This window comes from Nicotiana attenuata, chromosome 6 (genome assembly GCF_001879085.1).
Source record: "Nicotiana attenuata strain UT chromosome 6, NIATTr2, whole genome shotgun sequence".
NCBI lineage: Eukaryota > Viridiplantae > Streptophyta > Magnoliopsida > Solanales > Solanaceae > Nicotiana > Nicotiana attenuata.
This window is the reverse complement of record NC_031994.1, coordinates 85,547,561-85,565,704: the sequence shown is the minus strand read 5'-3', so window position 1 is coordinate 85,565,704 and position 18,144 is coordinate 85,547,561. Positions and strand designations below refer to the sequence as shown.

Here is an 18,144-nt window from a genome sequence, read left to right as displayed (position 1 = left end):
TTTCACTCCTACATGCTTCAATTTGAATTAATTGCCTTAGGATTTACTCTTGTTGCCTATTTGACTCTTATTTGACTTACTGAAGATTTTGCCTTTCTTATCTTTAACAGAATTTATTACTATCTCATCCTGTAATTGTTTAGTCTTAATTGTTTAGACGCATATATCCCAGTTGACATGTCCTTGTTTGTAATTATCTGACTCGTGTTTGCTTCCTTGTCGTTGGACTTTATATTGTTCAATCATTGTTACGTATTATTTTCTCCCTTGTTGAGTTGTTCTTATTTATGCCTATTATTCTTTACTGTGGTTATTCCTTGTGAACTAGTTGTAATGTGTCTTTGTGATTTAAAGTTCTTGAGTTGATTTACTCGTTGTACTTTGTATTACTGTCATTGTTGTTGTTGTACTTTTGGTGTTGGTGCACGAGTTTTCTGCCGTGCTGTTATCACTATTGATTTATACACATGCTGTTATCACTATTGATTTATACATATATATATATATATATATATATATATATATATATATATATATATATATATATATATATATATATATATGTGGGTTGCGCATGTGGCGAGACAAGGTGGGAACAGTATGATGCACACGTGGCGAGATAAGGTGGGCTATGTCAGGGATTGATTGTGATGATTTGTGATGGCCTGGGGGCATTCTTGTTGTTGATATTGTGTTGTGGTACGCTTACCTGTATGAGCTTTATCTCATAAAAGTTGTGAGAAAACGCGTTACGTGCTGTCCGTTATTTTCCTTGCGCTTTTAGCTGGTATGATCTATGTTAGAACACTTGCACAAGAATACATGTAGTTAAACACTCCTATTGGATAAGAAGCTCTCCTAATATTGTTGAGTATAGATGTACACCCTCGTTTTCTTGTCATATATGTGAGAGTGGCTTTAGTTAGCAAGTGAGTTATCAGCATGATCATAAGGTGTGATGAGTGCACACGACGCCAAGTGTTAGGGTTCAGGTATTGTGACCCGTGAGCTATAATTTTGTTCGAGGTTTGGTACCTCGTGGAGTTGTTGGCTAGGACCTGATGTGAAAACTGTCGCAGTTTCTGAGTTATTACTTTCCTTTATTGTATTTGTGATTTAGGATTTGGGTTTGTGTTTCCGCTCGCTCTTCTATGTCATTATTAAGGTGTTTCCGCTGTTACTTACTGTTTTCATTCCTTATTGTGATTGTTTTATTGTTAGCCATATCGTCTAACCTTTATATATACATCATGTTCTGTTGTTCCTATGCTTATACTTGTACAATTTATTAGACCAGTAGTGTCTTGACTATTCCTCATCACTACTCCACCAAGGTTAGTCTTGATACTTACTGGGCACCGCTGTGGTATGCTCGTACTACACTTCTGCACATTTTTCTGTGCACACCCAGGTATTGTTCGTTAGTAGCTATGCGGGTCGTTGTTGTGGAGACTCAAAGTAAACCTGTTGCTGCGTTCGCAGGCTTCGGAGTCACCTTCCTATTTTATATTCACACTGTTCTACTTATTTCCATACAATTGTATTAAGAAGTTATAGCAAAACTCTGTAGAGCTTATGACTTGTACTACCAATTTTGGGGTTGTAAAGTTTTAAGAGATTTCTATTTCAAATCTGTTAGATGTTATTTAAATGTTTTTATTGTTTTCATTTGAATGTTAGGCTTACCTAGTCCTTAAGACTAGGTTCCATCATGATACCCAACAGAGGGGAAATTGAGTCGTGACAAGTTGGTATCAGAGCTCTAGGTTCATAGGTGCTACGAGTCATAAACGAGTTTAGTAGAGTCTCGCGGATTGGTACGGAGACGTCTGTACTTATCTTCAAGAGGCTATGGAACTATTAGGACAATCTTACTTCTTTCATTCCTATCGTGAGAGCTTATTGATCTTGGTTCCTAAACTTTTATCATTCCATTCTCTCACAGATGGTGAGAACACGCGCTATAGTTACCGATGACGCTACTCCGGAAGCAGAGGTCGCTAGAGGCAGAGGCAGAGGCCGACGAGGAGTATGTACCACAGCTAGAGCACCTACTAGAGCAGCTGTTCAGGAGCCGCCAGTAGTTCCAGTTGGGGGGCAGGTATCGGAGGTGCCTGCTGTTACTCCTGGACTTTAGGAGACCTTAGCACAGTTCCTGAGCATTTTTGGTGCATTGGCTCATGCGGGGTTGATTCCGGTTGCACCAGCTACTTCACAGACTGGGGGAGGGACTCCCCAGAGTAGCTAGTTCATGTTGGTCAGGTTCCAGGTGTCATGGCAGCAAAACCTGTGGTTCCAGTTCAACCCGTAGTCAGGTCAGCAACATCAGAAGAAGAGGAGCTTACACTTGCAAGGTTCAAGAAATACGACCCTCCTACATTCAGTGGTTTGGCTTTAGAGTGCACAAGGTTTTTTGGATGAGTCGCATTCTCCGCACTATGGGTATTATTGAGTCGAGTGGGGTTGCTTTCAGTACGTTCCAGCTTAGGGGAACGGCTTATCAGTGGTTGCAGGCATATGAGTTGGGTAGCCCGGCCGAGTCAGTTTTACTTACATGGGTTCAGTTTTCAGAGATGTTCCTGAGAGAGTTCATACCTTAGTCCCTTCGGGATGCATGGCGCGTGGAGTTTGAGCAGCTGCGCCAGGGCACTATATCAGTATCTGAGTATGCCATCAGATTCAGTGATTTGGCCAGAGATGTACCGACCTTGGTTTCTACTGTTCGGGAGAGGGTCCACCGGTTAATTGAAGGACTTCATCCCAGCATCAGGACTAGCTTGGCCCGGGAGATGGAGATGGATATTTTGTATCAGCAGATCGTGAGTATTGCTAGGAGGGTGGAGGGCATGCTGGCTCGCGAGAGATAGGAGAGAGAGGTCAGGCGAGGCCAGGAGAGAGAGGACAGGCGGGGCCATGAGAGAGAGGGCAGGCGAGCTCATGAGAGAGAGTACAGGGAGGCAAGGGGGCCTCGTAGACCGGGGAGATCCGCTGGTCCTTATTTTGGAGGCAGGGTGCAACATGGTTGAGGTTTTTTGGGTCAGCTAGTTTAGTTTGCGCTTCAGGCTTCGCACAGTGATTCAAATGTTCATGGGTATCGAAGTACCTGTACCGCACAGTTCCCACAGCCACGTCAGCAGAGAGGCTGCTTTGAGTGTGGAGATACTAGCCATATGGTGAAAGATTGTCCCAAACTTCGGGTTGATGTGTCACTGCGAGGTATTCATGCGACTAGGGGGCACCCAAGAGGGGGAGGCCCGACCCGTTGATGTGTTTCGTATGGTAGGCTTGAGGCTGCTGCGCCGGGTAATGACATTTAGGTATGATTTTGGTTTGGTATAAAGAAGCACTCTCTGTAGTTCATTACAACTTTGCTTATCTGGGTGAGTTCCCCTGTTTGTTGCTCCACTTATGGGTGTATTTCGTCATTAGCACTTTGTTTATATGTTTCCCTTTTTGGGAGGTTCTATGAGTGATAGCCCGTGTCTATCATCTATTTCTATTCCTTATTGAGAGTTATGAGACTAGTAGTAAATTCCTATTATCCATTACGGTAGGCTTGATGTGATTTTTGAGTATTTTTGTCTACGAGCTATGATTTGTTGTATGCTCTACCAGTGTGGAAGCCAGCACGTGTTGTAATTTTGTTGACGGAATTGATCTAGTGAGAGGTTCCAGCTAGTTGATGTATACCCTGCTTGTGATTCAGAGTGGAGGGCGAAACCCTCGCGATTTCATGTGATTTGATGTGTTTGAACTGGGGTGTGTACCGCGGTGGAAGTTATATTAGTATGAGATCCTTGTGAATTGCTTATATGCTATAATTATTTCTTGTTATATTGTTTTGTAGGTTAGTATTGATAGAGAAATTGTGCTTGTCGGGCTTGTTTGATAGTTCCCTTATATGTTTCTCTTTCAATATTCAGTCATTTTCGTTATGTGCTTCTTGAATTTTAGCTTGCGGGGTGTGTGCCTGGTGGTGTCAGTTGTGACTTGTTGATTCGGGTATTTGGTTATGACGTTTTCGTGTTTCTTGCATCATTGTCAATGTTATGGGTGTTTGAAACAAAGTTCTATCGGATATGAGACTAGTGGCCGGTGCAGGATTTGATATCGGGCAGGTATGGTGATCAGGAATGTTATTATAGGCCTATGTGTGGTGTGTATGTTGTGTGGTTGTACTCTGTAGTTGTAGGCATAGTGGTTGCAGCTAGTTGAGACTGATATTGGATATGGATTTAGGATCAAGCCTCTTGGAATTGAATGGGAGGTGAAATTTTTTGGCTCTAAGGCTTATTGGTTTTGGTAGAAAGGCTAAATTGCAGTTGGGATGGTGTCGTCAGTCTTGTGTGGATTATGGTGATGCGGGGTCGCCCGCCGGTGTATGTTGGAAGTGTGCACTCAGTGATTTGAGGACTTCGAGGCAAATCTTGGCACCTTCGAGGACGAACATTTGTTTTAAGAGGGGAGGATGTGACAACCCGACCGGTCGTTTTGAGAATTTAAGATCCGTTCGGCAGCATAAGGTCTTGAATAACTTCATATTATGTGTATCGACTTATGTGCATGGTTGAATTCAGTTACCAGATGATTTAGAGTTGAATTGGGAGAAGGAATCTAGTTTTGGAAGCTTAAGTGGTGAGAATTTGACTGAAATTGGACTTTGGAGTAAACAGCTCCGTAATGGGTTTTGGGTAATCTTAACATCTTTGTATGGTGATTTTGGACTTAGGCACGCGTCCGGATTTGGATTTGGAGGTTCATAGAGTAAGTTGAGGCAAAACGACGAAAGTTGGAAAAGTTGAAGTTTGGAAAATGGAGATGTTTGACCCATAGTTTACTTTTGTGCTATCGGGGTCGGTATGCGATTCCGAGAGTTGGAACAGCTCTGTCTTGTCATTTGGGACTTGTCCGAAAAATTTGGCATCATTCCGAGTAGATTTGACTTGTTTCGGCACGAGTTTTCAAAGTTGGAAGATTTGGAAGATCATAGTTCGATTCACGGCGCAATTTACATTTCTGATGTTGTTTGATATGATTTGAGACCTCAAGCGAGTCTGTTTTAGGTTATAGAACTTGTTTGTGTGTTTAGATGGGGTCCCGAGGGCCTCGGGTCTGTTTCGGACGAGTTTCAGATGTTTTGCATAGTTATGAACATGTCTGATTTCTTGTGTTTTCGCACCTGCGACCTTGGAGCGCAGGTGCGGCTCTGCTTCTGCGTGAGCCCAGCCACTTATGCGGTCATGAAGGCCTGGGTGACTGCTCGCTTCTGCGGAGGCTGGCGCGCAGGTGTGGAGGCCACTTTTGCGGTCCAGCTATCGCACCTGCGGTTTTTTTTGCTTCTGCGGCTGCCCTTTTCACTCCTGCGATGCCGCTGGTACAGTTGAATATCCGCAAATGCGGTCCCAGGACAATTAGCGAAAGTTCGCAGATGCGGTCTCTTTCTCGCAAATGTGGTCCCGCAGATGCGGAAGTTCTGGCAGAATCATATAAGTCGAGAGTTCGGTCATTTCTTCATATCTGAGTTTTAAACTTCGGATTTGGGAGCTTCTTTTGGGGTTTTTCAAGCAAATCGATTGGGTAAGTGTTCTTCACCTAGAATCTAACATATTCCATGATTTTATCTTCATTTTTATCATTTAATTTGTGTTTTGGGTTGAGGAAAATGTTGGTTTTTGAAGAAAATTCCTAAAAAGAAAAATCATGATTATTGGGACCAAATGGTATTGTAATTTGATAATTTTTGTATGGTTGAACTCCCATCGGAATGGGTATACGAATTTTATAAAATTTGTCGGGTTTCGAGGTGCGCGCCCGGGGGTTGACTTTTAGACCGTTTTTTGGATTTTGTTAAAGATTGAGACTTTATGATCCGGAATAGTTTCTTATGTGTTTTATTTGTGCCTTGAAGTTATTTTTGGTTGGATTTGAGCCTTCCGGAGGTCTTTTCACCCAAGAAGTGCATTTTAGAGTATCGGTCTATCGTCTTTGAGGTAAGTATCTTGCCTAACCTTGTGTGGGGACATCCCCTTAGGATTTGAGTCTTCTATGTTGATTATAATCTGTGTACGCGAGGTGACGAGTGCGTGCTCGGACTTATTTGTGGAAAGTTGGCCTTTAGGCTTCTTAGGTCCTTATATTTACTATGTATGAAGTTGTTCGTGATATGTTTGAGTTCCTATTTGTTGGTTTCACGCCTACATGCTTCAATTTGAATTAATTGCCTTAGGATTTACTCTTGTTGCCTATTTGACTCTTATTCGACTTACTGAAGATTTTGCCTCTCCTATCGTCATGTTATATTTTCACAACTTTTTATCTTTAACTAAATTTATTACTATCTCATCCTGTAAATGTTTAGTCTTAATTGAGGTTATGATTATCTCCCCGCTGCTTATCCTAAACTTAAATTGTTTGAACTCTTAGTAATTGCCCAGCCTGAAAAGAAGTTTAGACGCCCTATATCCCAGTTGACATGTCCTTGTTTGTAATTATCTGACTCGTGTTTTCTTCCTTGTCGTTAGACTGTATATTGTTCAATCATTGTTACGTATTATTTTCTCCCTTGTTGAGCTGTTCTTATTTATGCCTATTATTTTTTACTGTGGTTATTCCTTATGAACTGCCTCTTATTGTACTTTTGGTGCTGGTGCACGAGGTTTCTATCGTGCTGTTGTCACTATTGATTTATGCACATGCAGCGTGACAAGGCGGGATTATATATATATTATATGTGGGTTGCGCATGTGGTGAGACAAGGTGTGAACATTATGATGCACGTGTGGCGAAACAAGGCGGGTGCTTATTACATTATTATTGCACACGTGGCGAGACAAGGTGGGCTATGTCAGGAATTGATTATGATGATTTGTGATGGCCGGGGGGGCATTCTTGTTGTTGATATTGTGTTGTGGTACGCTTACCTATTTGAGCTTTATCTTGTGAAAGTTGTGAGAAAATGCCTTACGTGTTGTCCGTTATTTTCCTTACGGTTTTAGCTGGTATGATCTATGTTAGAACACTTGCACAAGGATACACGTAGTTAAACACTCCTATTGGATAAGAAGCTCTCCTGATATTGTTGAGTATAGATGTACACCCTCGTTTGCTTGTCATATATGTGATAGTGGCTTTAGTTAGCAAGTGAGTTGTCAGCATGATCATAAGGTGTGATGAGGGCACAGGATGCCAAGTGTTAGGGTTCAGGTATTGTGACCCGTGATTTTGTTCGAGGTTCGGTACTTCGTGGAGTTGTTGGCTAAGACCTGATGTGAAAACAGTCGCAGTTTCTGAGTTATTACTTTCCTTTACTGTATTTGTGATTTAGGATTCGGGTTTGTGTTTCGGCTCGCTCTTCTATGTCATTATTAAGGTGTTTCCGTTGTTACTTGTTGTTTTCTTTCCTTATTGTGATTGTTGTATTGTTAGCCATATCGTGTAACCTTTATATATACATCATGTTCTATTGTTCCTATGCTTATACTTGTACAATTTATTAGACTAGTAGTGTCTTGACTGTTCCTCGTCACTACTCCACCGAGGTTAGTCTTGATACTTACTGGGCACCGCTATGGTGTGCTCATACTACACTTCTGCGTTTTTTTTTGTGGAGACCCATGTATTTTTCGTTAGTAGTTTTGCGGGCTGTTACTGTGGAGACTTAAAGTAAACCTGTTGTTGCGTTCGCAGGCTTCGGAGTCACCTTCCTATTTTATATTCACATTGTCGTACTTATTTCCATACATATGTGTTTAGAAGTCGTAGCGAAACTCTATAGAGCTTATGACTTGTACTACCGGTTTTAGGGTTGTAAAGTTTTAAGAGATTTTATTTCAAATCTGTTAGATGTTATTTTAATGTTGTTATTGTTTTCATTTGAATGTTAGGCTTACCTAGTCCTTAAGACTAGGTGCCATCACGATATGCAACGGAGGGGAAATTGGGTCGTGACAAGTATGGTATCAGAGCTCTAGGTTCATAGGTGCTACGAGTCACAAGCAATTTTAGTAGAGTCTCGTGGATCGGTACGGAGACGTCTGTACTTATCTTCAAGAGGCTATGGAACTATTAGGACAATCTCACTTCTTTCATTCCTATCATGCGAGCTTATTGATCTCAGTGACTGAACCTTTATCATTCCATTCTCTCACAAATGGTGAGGACACTCGCTGCAGTTACGGATGACGTTGCTCCAGAAGCAGGGGTCGCTGGAGGCAGAGGCAGAGGCCAACGAGGAATACGTACCACAGCTAGAGCAGCTATTGAGGAGCTGCCAGTACAGGAGGGGCCTGCTATTTCCCCCGGACTTCATAGAGAAGCTGGGACAATGGCCTTTACTTGTAACTGCTTTGGCAATTTGCTTTATAGCCAGCACTATTGTTGTAGATTATTCTTATGGGTATGCTTCACCCTCACCTTCTTACAACTCTAAGAAGTATTACAAATCACCATCTCCACCCAAGTACCCAATACCTACTCCTTACTATAAGTCACCTTCTATTGCAAAGCACTACTACAAGTCACCCGCTCTAGCAAAATACTACAAATCTCCAGCTCCCGTAAAATACCACAAATCGCCAGCTCCCGCAAAATATTACAAGGCTCCAGCTCCCGTAAAATACAAAAAATCTCCAACTCCCGCAAAATATTACAAGTCACCAGCTCCCGCAAATTACTACAAGGCAAAAATAGGTCTGTTGTCAGCAACATTGTCTTTGGCATCACGGTCTGCACGCGCGGTGCTGTTGGCATCTGCCTGCGGCTGGGCGCTAGCGAGGGATATCGGTGGGGCGACAGAGGAATATGCGCTCTTGTCACTTGGCGCAGCCAAGACCACGGGGCCGTCCGTAGCGCTAGGCGTTGGGAGGCTTGCTAGGATGCCACGGGGCGCCCCCAAGGGGTCATGGGGCATGGCTGGAAAGCCGCCCATGACACTTCTTATACCTCTAAGAAGTATTACAAATCACCATCTCCACCCAAGTATTATGTACCTACTCCTTACTATAAGTCACCTGCTCCTTCAAAGTACTTCTACAAATCACCTGCTCCTACAAAAAATTATTACAAGTCACCCGCTCTATCAAAGCACTACTACAAGTCGCCAGCTCCCGCAAAATACTACAAGTCACCCGCTCACGCGAAATACTACAAGTCGCCCGCTCCCGCGAAATACTACAAGTCCCCATCTCCCGCAAAATACTACAGGTCGCCAGCTCCTTCAAAGAACTATTACAAGTCGCCGTCGCCTGCAAAGAACTACTACAAGTCGCCATCGCCTGCAAAGAACTACTAAAAGTCGCCATAGCCTGCAAAGAACTACTACGAGTCGCCATCGCCTGCAAAGTACTACAAATCCCCATCGCCTACAAAGTATTACAAATCACCATCCCCAGCAATATATTACAAATCGCATGCTCCCTCCACATAGTATAAGTCACCGCCACCACCAAAATATTATAAGTCCCGAGTTTACTACAAGTCTCCACCACCACCAACTTATTATGAGAAATCACCTTCATATTACAAGTCACCTCCACCTGCTCCAAAATATTATAAGTCCTCGGTTTACTACAAGTCTCCACCACCACCAACTTATTATGAGAAATCACCTTCGTATTACAAGTCACCTCCATCTCCTCCAAAATATTATAAGTCCCCGGTTTACTACAACTTTCCATCACCACCAACTTATTATGAGAAATCCCTTTTGTGTTACAAGTCACCTCCACCTCCTCCAAAATATTATGACTAGTCACCTTATTACAAGTCATCTCCACCCCTACCAAAATACTATGAGCAATCACCATCTTCTTATAAATCTCCACCTCTGCCATACTATAAAGAATCTACACCTTCCTATAAATCTCCACCACCTCCACCAAAATACTTTGAGCATTCACCTATAACTTATAACTTGCCATATCTATCAAAGACCTGTGAAATATCACCATCTTATTACTCACCTCCACCAACAACGAACTATTACAAGCAAACTCCCACCAATGCCTCACCTCCACCACCTGAGAAGTACGAGCAATCCGCCACCTCTTCTTCACCTCCACCCCATCAACATCTCCTGCGCCAACCTACTACTAATTTTAACTATTCAATTATTTTCCGCCATTTCCATGACTTTAGAAACCACTATTGTTTGGTGGCTATTTGTGACGACCCGACCTGTCATCACGTGAGTTACCGCCCCGTTTCCCCCATTTTTTGCTTCTTCATGCTTCATTGTAAGAGTCTTGTGTGACGAGTTGATTTGGATTGGTTTTAGAAGGAAATGAGACACTTAGTCTCTTTAAGGAAGGGTTATTTTTGAAAAATCAACCGGATGTTGACTTATGAGTTAGAGGGCTCAGATGTGATTTCCGGTGATTTGGTTAGCTTCGGGGGATTATTTGTGACTTAGGAGCGTGATCGGAAGTAATTTTGGAGGTCCGGTGTAGAATTAGGCTTGAGTTGGCGAAGTTAGTATTTTGGCGAATTCCGGTTGTTAGGTGAGATTTTGATCCGAGGGTCAGAAGGGAATTACGAGAGTTGTTGTACCTTCGTTAGGTGATTTGGGATGTGTGCGCAAAATTTCAGGTCATTCGGAGGTGTTTTGGTCGGATTTTTGATCGAATGCGTATTTCGGAAGTTTTAGAAGAACTTAGGCTTGAATCCGATGTAATTTGATGGTTTTGGTGTTGTTTGTGGTATTTTCATGATTGGAGCAAGTTTGAATGGTGTTTTAGGATGGATTGGCACTTTTGGTTGAGGTCCCGGGGGCCTCGGGGTGATTTTGTATGGCCATCGGGATGAATTTTGGACTTGTTGCATTTCTGAATTTGTTGGTATCTGGTATTTCCGCATCTGCGGAAGAGGGGTCGTAGATGCGGTTTCGCAGATGCGAATAAGGAATCGCAGGTTCGGGTGGTCGCCATTTGGAGAAATTCCGCAAAAGCGGATGATTTCCGCAGGTGGGGTCTCCGCAGATGCGGTTAATGACCGCAGAAGCGGTCCGTGCATGCAGGGGAGGTTTCGCAGAAGCGGAGGCTTGACCGCAGAAGCGGTGTCCGCAGATGTGGAGATTGACCGCAGAAGCGGTCCTGGGCATAGTGAGGATCTGCAGAAGCGGTAACCGCAGGTGCGGTTCATTTATCGCAGATGTGAAAATGTCTAATCAGAGAAGAGTTTTAAAAGCTCATTTTGTTCCGCGAGCAAAGGTTTATTTCCTCCATTTTGAGCAACCTTGAAAGCTTTTGGATGGGAATTGAAGGTGATTTCGACTGGGTGTGATTGGAGGTGAGTTCTATGACCTAAATACATGATTTAATGGTAGAACTAACATAGAAATTTATGAAAATTCATCAAAATGGGGAAAAGCTAGGGTTTGGAATTTGATATTTCAAAGTGGGATTTGATGGGTCATTTGGGCTCGGATTTGGGAGTTTTTGGTATGTATAGACTCGTGGCGAGATAAGGAATCCGATGATGTTGAATTTTCTAATTTTCGAGAAATGGGTCCGGGGCTCGGGTTTTGCAAATTTCGTGAATTTCGATATTTTTCGAGTCTTTTCGATAGGGCTATGTTCCCTTAGCCTATTGTAACGTATTCGTTGTGGTTTTGATCAGATTCGACGCGCGAGGAGGCCGATTTGAGAGGCAAGGGCATAGCGAGCTAGGATTTTGGCCGGCTTGAGGTGAGTAATAATAGTAAATGATATCCCGGGGGTTTGAAACCCCAGATTTGCACAACGTAGTGCTATATTGAGGTGAAACACGCGCTTCATGACGAGCGCGGGGTTCTTTTCTACTGGGGATTGTGACTTGGTCCGTCCCGATTGATATTTTTATCGCGTATTTGACTGACATGTATTTGTTATCAACCTGATTTGGGCCTATTGCCATATTTTGGGCTTCATGCCGACTACTTGAATCCTTCGTGGATCTTTATCACTGTTTCCTCACTATTTGATATACTACTTGAACTCAGTCCTGATGATTATACTGTTTTACAAACTCAACTGCTTTAATTGAACTTTGAGACTTAAATGATATTTCCACTGTTGTTTAGGCTGAGCACTACTATTTTATTGATGCCCGAGGGGCTTATGATGTTTTCTGGACTGAGTGAGGCCGAGGGCCATATGTGAGAAGGCTTTCAGGCCTTGAGTGTGATGTGAGAAGGATTTAAGGCCTTGAGTGTGATGTGAGAAGGCTTTCAGGCCTTGAGTGTGATGTGAGAAGGCTTTCCGGACTTGAGTGTGATGTGAGAAGGCTTTCAGGCCTTATGTTGATATAGCGCTTGGGCCGTAAGGGGCCCCTCCGGAGTCTGCACACCCACAGTGAGCGCGGGTATCCATGTGATTTCAGAGTGAGCCCGAGGGGCTGATATTGTGTTGAGTGACTGATACTGAGCCCGAGGAGCTGATACTGTTCTGAGCGATTGATACTGGGCCCGAGGGGCAGATTTCTACTCACTATTTACTTGTCATTTTACATGAGTTACCTGTTTTTAAAAGGAGATTTCATTTGACTTTTTACTGTTTTACTGCTTAAAGTGATTTACTGCCTGATATAGAATTGCCTTGTGCACTTATGTGTTTTCATGCCTTAAGTTATTATTTATTATTGTTACTCACTGGGTCGGAGTACTTACATTACTCCCTCCACCATTTGTACAGATTCAGACATAGCAGAGTCCGCACCTGAGCACTGATATTCTTTTCGGACCAGGAGCGAGTTGGAGTTTTGAGGTAGTTGTTGACATCCGCATCCCCTTGATTCCCCCTATTTTATGTTATTTCAGTACCTTCAGACTATTGTATCAGATACTCTATTTTGTAGACTTATAGCAACTCTGTAGTAGCTCATGACTTGTGACACCCCGGTTTGGGCTGTGTCGGGATGGTTCCCTTTGCTATTGTTGCTGTTCTTGTTGGCCTTGTCTTCACGAGAGGCGCCATCACGGCCGGGTTTGGGATTTGGGCCGTGACAAGTTGGTATAAGAGCCTAGGTTTCTAGGTCTCACGAGTCATGCGCTGGTTTAGTAGAGTCTCGCGGATCGGTACGGAGACGTCTGTACTTATCCTCGAGAGGCTGCAGAACCTTTAGGAAAACTCCACATTCTTGAAATTCTTGTCGTGCGAAGTTGTTGATTCGAGTACTAAACTTCTTGTTATTCTATTCTTTCACAGATGGTGAGGACACGAACTACCGGACGAGGTGGACGACCACCAGTAACACCCACCGAGACCACCAGAGGCCGTGGACGCGGTCGTGGTTATGGCAGAGGCAGAGCATAAGGGGCAGCGCCTGTTGATCCACCAGTTGCCCCAGCTCAGGATCAGGCTCCAGCAGCACCAGTTCAGGCACCGGCTGTGCCCATCGTGATTCCTGGCCTTCAGGAGACTTTGGCTCAGATTTTGACAGTTTGCACTGGCCTGGCTCAGGTTGTTTTAGCCACCATAGCAGCAGCTACTTCGCAGGCTGGGGGAGGCAATCAGACCCCCGCTGCTCGCACACCTGAGCAGGTAGTGCAGGGATTACAGACTCCAGAGGCACCTCCAGCTCAGCCAGTTGCACCAGTGCAGGAGTTCAGGGTTCCAACTATGCCCGAGGATGAGCAGCGTCGTCTTGAGAGGTTTGGTAGACTCCAGCCTCCGATATTCAGTGGTGCTGAGGGCGAGGATGCCCGGGGTTTTCTTGACAGATGTTAGCGGATGCTCCGTACAGCAGGGATTCTCGAGTCTAGTGGTGTGGCTTTTACCACCTTTCAGTTTACTGGGGATGCTTTCACTTGGTTGGAAGCGTATGAGAGGCGTAGGCCGACTGGTGCAGCACCTTTGACTTGGCGGGAGTCCTGCACTCTCTTTTTGGAGAAGTATGTACCGCAGTGTCACAGAGAGGAGCTGCGCAGGAAGTTTGAGTGGCTACGGTAGGGAGATATGACTATGTCTCAGTATGAGATGAGGTTTTAAGAGTTGGCTCGTCATGCCGTCTGTATGGTTCCGTCGGATCGTGAGCGGATCAGGAGATTTGTTGATGGCCTTAACTACCATCTCCGTGTTCTTATGACTAGAGAGAGAGTATTGGGTGCTTCATTCGAGGAGGTGGTTGATATAGCTCGAGAGATTGAAGCGGTTCGCCGTCAGGATCGAGAGGAGAGGGAGGCCAAGAGACCTCAAGGTTCTGGCAGTTACAGTGGAGGATGTGATGACCCGACCCGTCGTCACATGAGTTACCGCCCCATTTCCCCCATTTTCTACTTCTTCATGCTTCATTATAAGAGTTTTGTGTGAACAAGTTGATTTGGATTGGTTTTAGAAGGAAATGAGACACTTAGTCTCTTTAAGGAAGGGTTGTTTTGAAAAAGTCAACCGGATGTTGACTTATGAGTTAGAGGGCTCGGATGTGATTTCCGGTGATTTGGTTAGCTTCGTGGGATGATTTATGACTTAGGAGCGTGATCGGAAGTAATTTTGGAGGTCCGGTGTAGAATTAGGCTTGAGTTGGCGAAGTTAGTATTTTGGCGAATTCCGGTTGTTAGGTGAGATTTTGATCCGAGGGTCGGAATGGAATTCCGAGAGTTGCTGCAGCTTCGTTAGGTGATTTGGGATGTACGCGCAAAATTTCAGGTCATTCCGAGGTGTTTTGGTCGGGTTTTTGATCGAATGCGTATTTCGGAAGTTTTAGAAGAACTTAGGCTTGAATCCGATGTAATTTGATGGTTTTGGTGTTGTTTGTGGTGTTTTCATGATTGGAGCAAGTTTGAATGGTGTTTTAGGATGGATTGGCACTTTTGGTTGAGGTCCCAGGGGCCTCGGGGTGATTTCGGATGGCCATCGGGATGAATTTTGGACTTGTTGCATTTCTGAAGTTGCTGGTATCTGGTATTTCCGCATCTGTGGAAGAGGGGTCGCAGATGTGGTTCCGCATATGCGAATAAGGAATCGCAGGTGCGGGTGTTGGCCATTTGGAGAAATTCCGCAGAAGCGGATGATTTCCGCAGGTGCGGTCTCTGCAGATGCGGTTAATGACCGCAGAAGCGGTCCGCGCATGCAGGGGAAGTTCCGCAGAAGCGGAGGCTTGACCGCAGAAGCGGTGTTCGTAGAAGTGGAGATTGACCGCAGAAGCGGTCCTGGGCATAGTGAAGATCTGCAGAAGCTGGGGGAAAATCGCAGTAGCGGTAACCGCAGGTGCGGTTAATTTATCGCAGATGCGAAAATGTCTAATCAGACAAGAGTTTTAAAAGCTCATTTTGTTCCGCGAGCAAAGGTTTATTTCCTCCATTTTTGAGCAACCTTGAGAGCTTTTGGACGGGAATTGAAGGTGATTTCGACTGGGTGTGATTGGAGGTGAGTTCTATGACCTAAATACATGATTTAATGGTAGAATTAACATAGAAATTTATGAAAATTCATCAAAAGGGGGAAAAGCTAGGGCTTGGAATTTGATATTTCAAAGTGGGATTTGATGGGTCATTTGGGCTCGAATTTGGGAGTTTTTGGTATGTATAGACTCGTGGCGAGATAAGGAATCCGATGATGTTGAATTTTCTAATTTTCGAGAAGTGGGTCCGGGGCTCGGGTTTTGCAAATTTTGTGAATTTCGATATTTTTCGAGTCTTTTCGATTGGGTTATGTTCCCTTATCCTATTGTAACGTATTCGTTGTGGTTTTGATCAGATTCGACGCGCGAGGAGGCCAATTTGAGAGGCAAGGGCATAGCGAGCTAGGATTTTGGCTGGCTTGAGGTGAGTAATGATAGTAAATGATATCCCGAGGGTTTGAAACCCCGGATTTGCACAACGTAGTGCTATATTGATGTGAAACACGCGCTTCATGACGAGCGCGGGGTTCTTTTCTACTGGGGATTGTGACTTGGTCCGTCCCGATTGATATTTTTACCGCGTATTTGACTGAAATGTATTTGTTATCAACCTGATTTGGGCCTATTGCCATATTTTGGGCTTCATGCCCACTACTTGAATCCTTCGTGGATCTTTGTCACTGTTTCCTCACTATTTAATATACTACTTGAACTCAGTCCTGATGATTATACTATTTTACAAACTCAGCTGCTTTAATTGAACTCTGAGACTTAAATGATATTTCCGCTGTTGTTTGGGCTGAGCACTACTATTTTATTGATGCCCGAGGGGCTTATGATGTTTTCTGGACTGAGTGAGGCCGAGGGCCATATGTGAGAAGGCTTTCAGGCCTTGAGTGTGATGTGAGAAGGCTTTCAGGCCTTGAGTGTGATGTGAGAAGGCTTTCAGGCCTTGAGTGTGATGTGAGAAGGCTTTCAGGACTTGAGTGTGATGTGAGAAGGCTTTCAGGCCTTATGTTGATATAGCTTTTGGGCCGTAAGGGGCCCCTCCGGAGTCTGCACACCCACAGTGAGCGCGGGTACCCATGTGATTTTAGAGTGAGCCCGAGGGGCTCATATTGTGCTGAGTGACTGATACTGAGCCCGAGGGGCTGATACTGTTCTGAGCGATTGTTACTGGGCCCGAGGGGCAGATTTCTACTCACTATTTACTTGTCATTTTACCTGAGTTACCTGTTTTTAAAAGGAGATTTCATTGGACTTTTTACTGTTTTACTACTTAAAGTGATTTACTGCCTGATATAGAATTGCCTTGTGCACTTATGTGTTTTAATGCCTTCAGTTATTATTTATTATTATTACTCACTGGGTCGGAGTACTCACATTACTCCCTGCACCATGTGTGCAGATTCAGGCATAGCAGAGTCCGCACCTGAGCACTGATATTCTTTCCGGACCAGGAGCGAGTAGGAGTTTCGAGGTAGCTGTTGACATCCGCAGCCCCTTGACTCCCCATATTTTATGTTATTTCAGTACCTTCAGACTATTGTATCAGATACTCTATTTTGTAGACTTATAGCAACTCTGTAGTTGCTCATGACACCCCGGTTTGGGCTACGTCGGGATGGTTCCCTTTGCTATTGTCGCTGTTTTCGCTTTTATAACTATTTTATATGCCTTTTGGATTTATTAATGTTATGTAATTGTTAAAAGAAGTGTTTCCGTTGTTCTGGCTGGCTTTGTCTTCACGAGAGGCGCCATCACGGCCGGGTTTGGGATTTGGGCCATGACAAGTTGGTATCAGAGCCTAGGTTACTAGGTCTCACGAGTCATGAGCTAGTTTAGTAGAGTCTCGCGGATCGGTACGGAGACGTCTGTACTTATCCTCGAGAGGCTGCAGAACCTTTAGGAAAACTCCACATTCTTGAAATTCTTGTCGTGCGAACTTGTTGATCCGAGTACTAAACTTCTTTTTATTCTATTCTCGCACAGATGGTGAGGACACGAACTACCGGACGAGGTGGACGACCACCAGTACCACCCACTGAGACCACCAGAGGCCGTGGACGCGGTCGTGGTCGTGGTAGAGGCAGAGCATCAGGGGTAGCGCCTGTTGATCCACCAGTTGCCCCAGCTCAGGATCAGGCTCCAGCAGCACCAATCCAGGCACCGGCTGTGCCCATTGTGATTCCTGGCCTTCAGGAGACTTTGGCTCAGATTTTGACAGTTTGCACTGGCCTGGCTCAGGTCGTTTCAGCCACCACAGCAGCAGCTACTTCGCAGGCTGGGGGAGGTAATCAGACCCCCGCTGCTCGCACACCTGAGCAGGTAGTGCGGGGATTATAGACTCCAGAGGCACCTCCAACTCAGCCAGTTGCACCAGTGCAGGAGTTCAGGGTTCCAGCTATGCCCGAGGATGAGCAGCGTCGTCTTGAGAGGCTTGGTAGACTCCAGCCTCCGATATTCAGTGGTGCTGAGGGCGAGGATGCCCATGGTTTTCTTGACAGATGTCAGCGGATGCTCCGTACAGCAGGGATTCTCGAGTCTAGTGGTGTGCCTTTTATCACCTTTCAGTTTACTGGGGCTGCCTTCACTTGGTGGGAGGCGTAGGCCAACTGGTGCAGCACCTTTGACTTGGCGGGAGTTCTCCACTCTCTTTTTGGAGAAGTATGTACCGCAGTCTCGCAGAGAGGAGCTGCGCAGGCAGTTTGAGCGGGTACGGCAGGGAGATATGACTGTGTCTCAGTATGAGATGAGTTTTTCAGAGTTGGCTCGTCATGTCGTCTGGATGGTTCTGTCGGATCGTGAGCGGATCAGGAGATTTCTTGATGG

The 18,144-nt window shown here is 44.6% G+C and overlaps 1 pseudogene; it reads left to right on the top strand.

Annotated features, from left to right (window-relative positions):
* On the top strand, window positions 8,178-15,189 carry LOC109228061 (annotated as a pseudogene).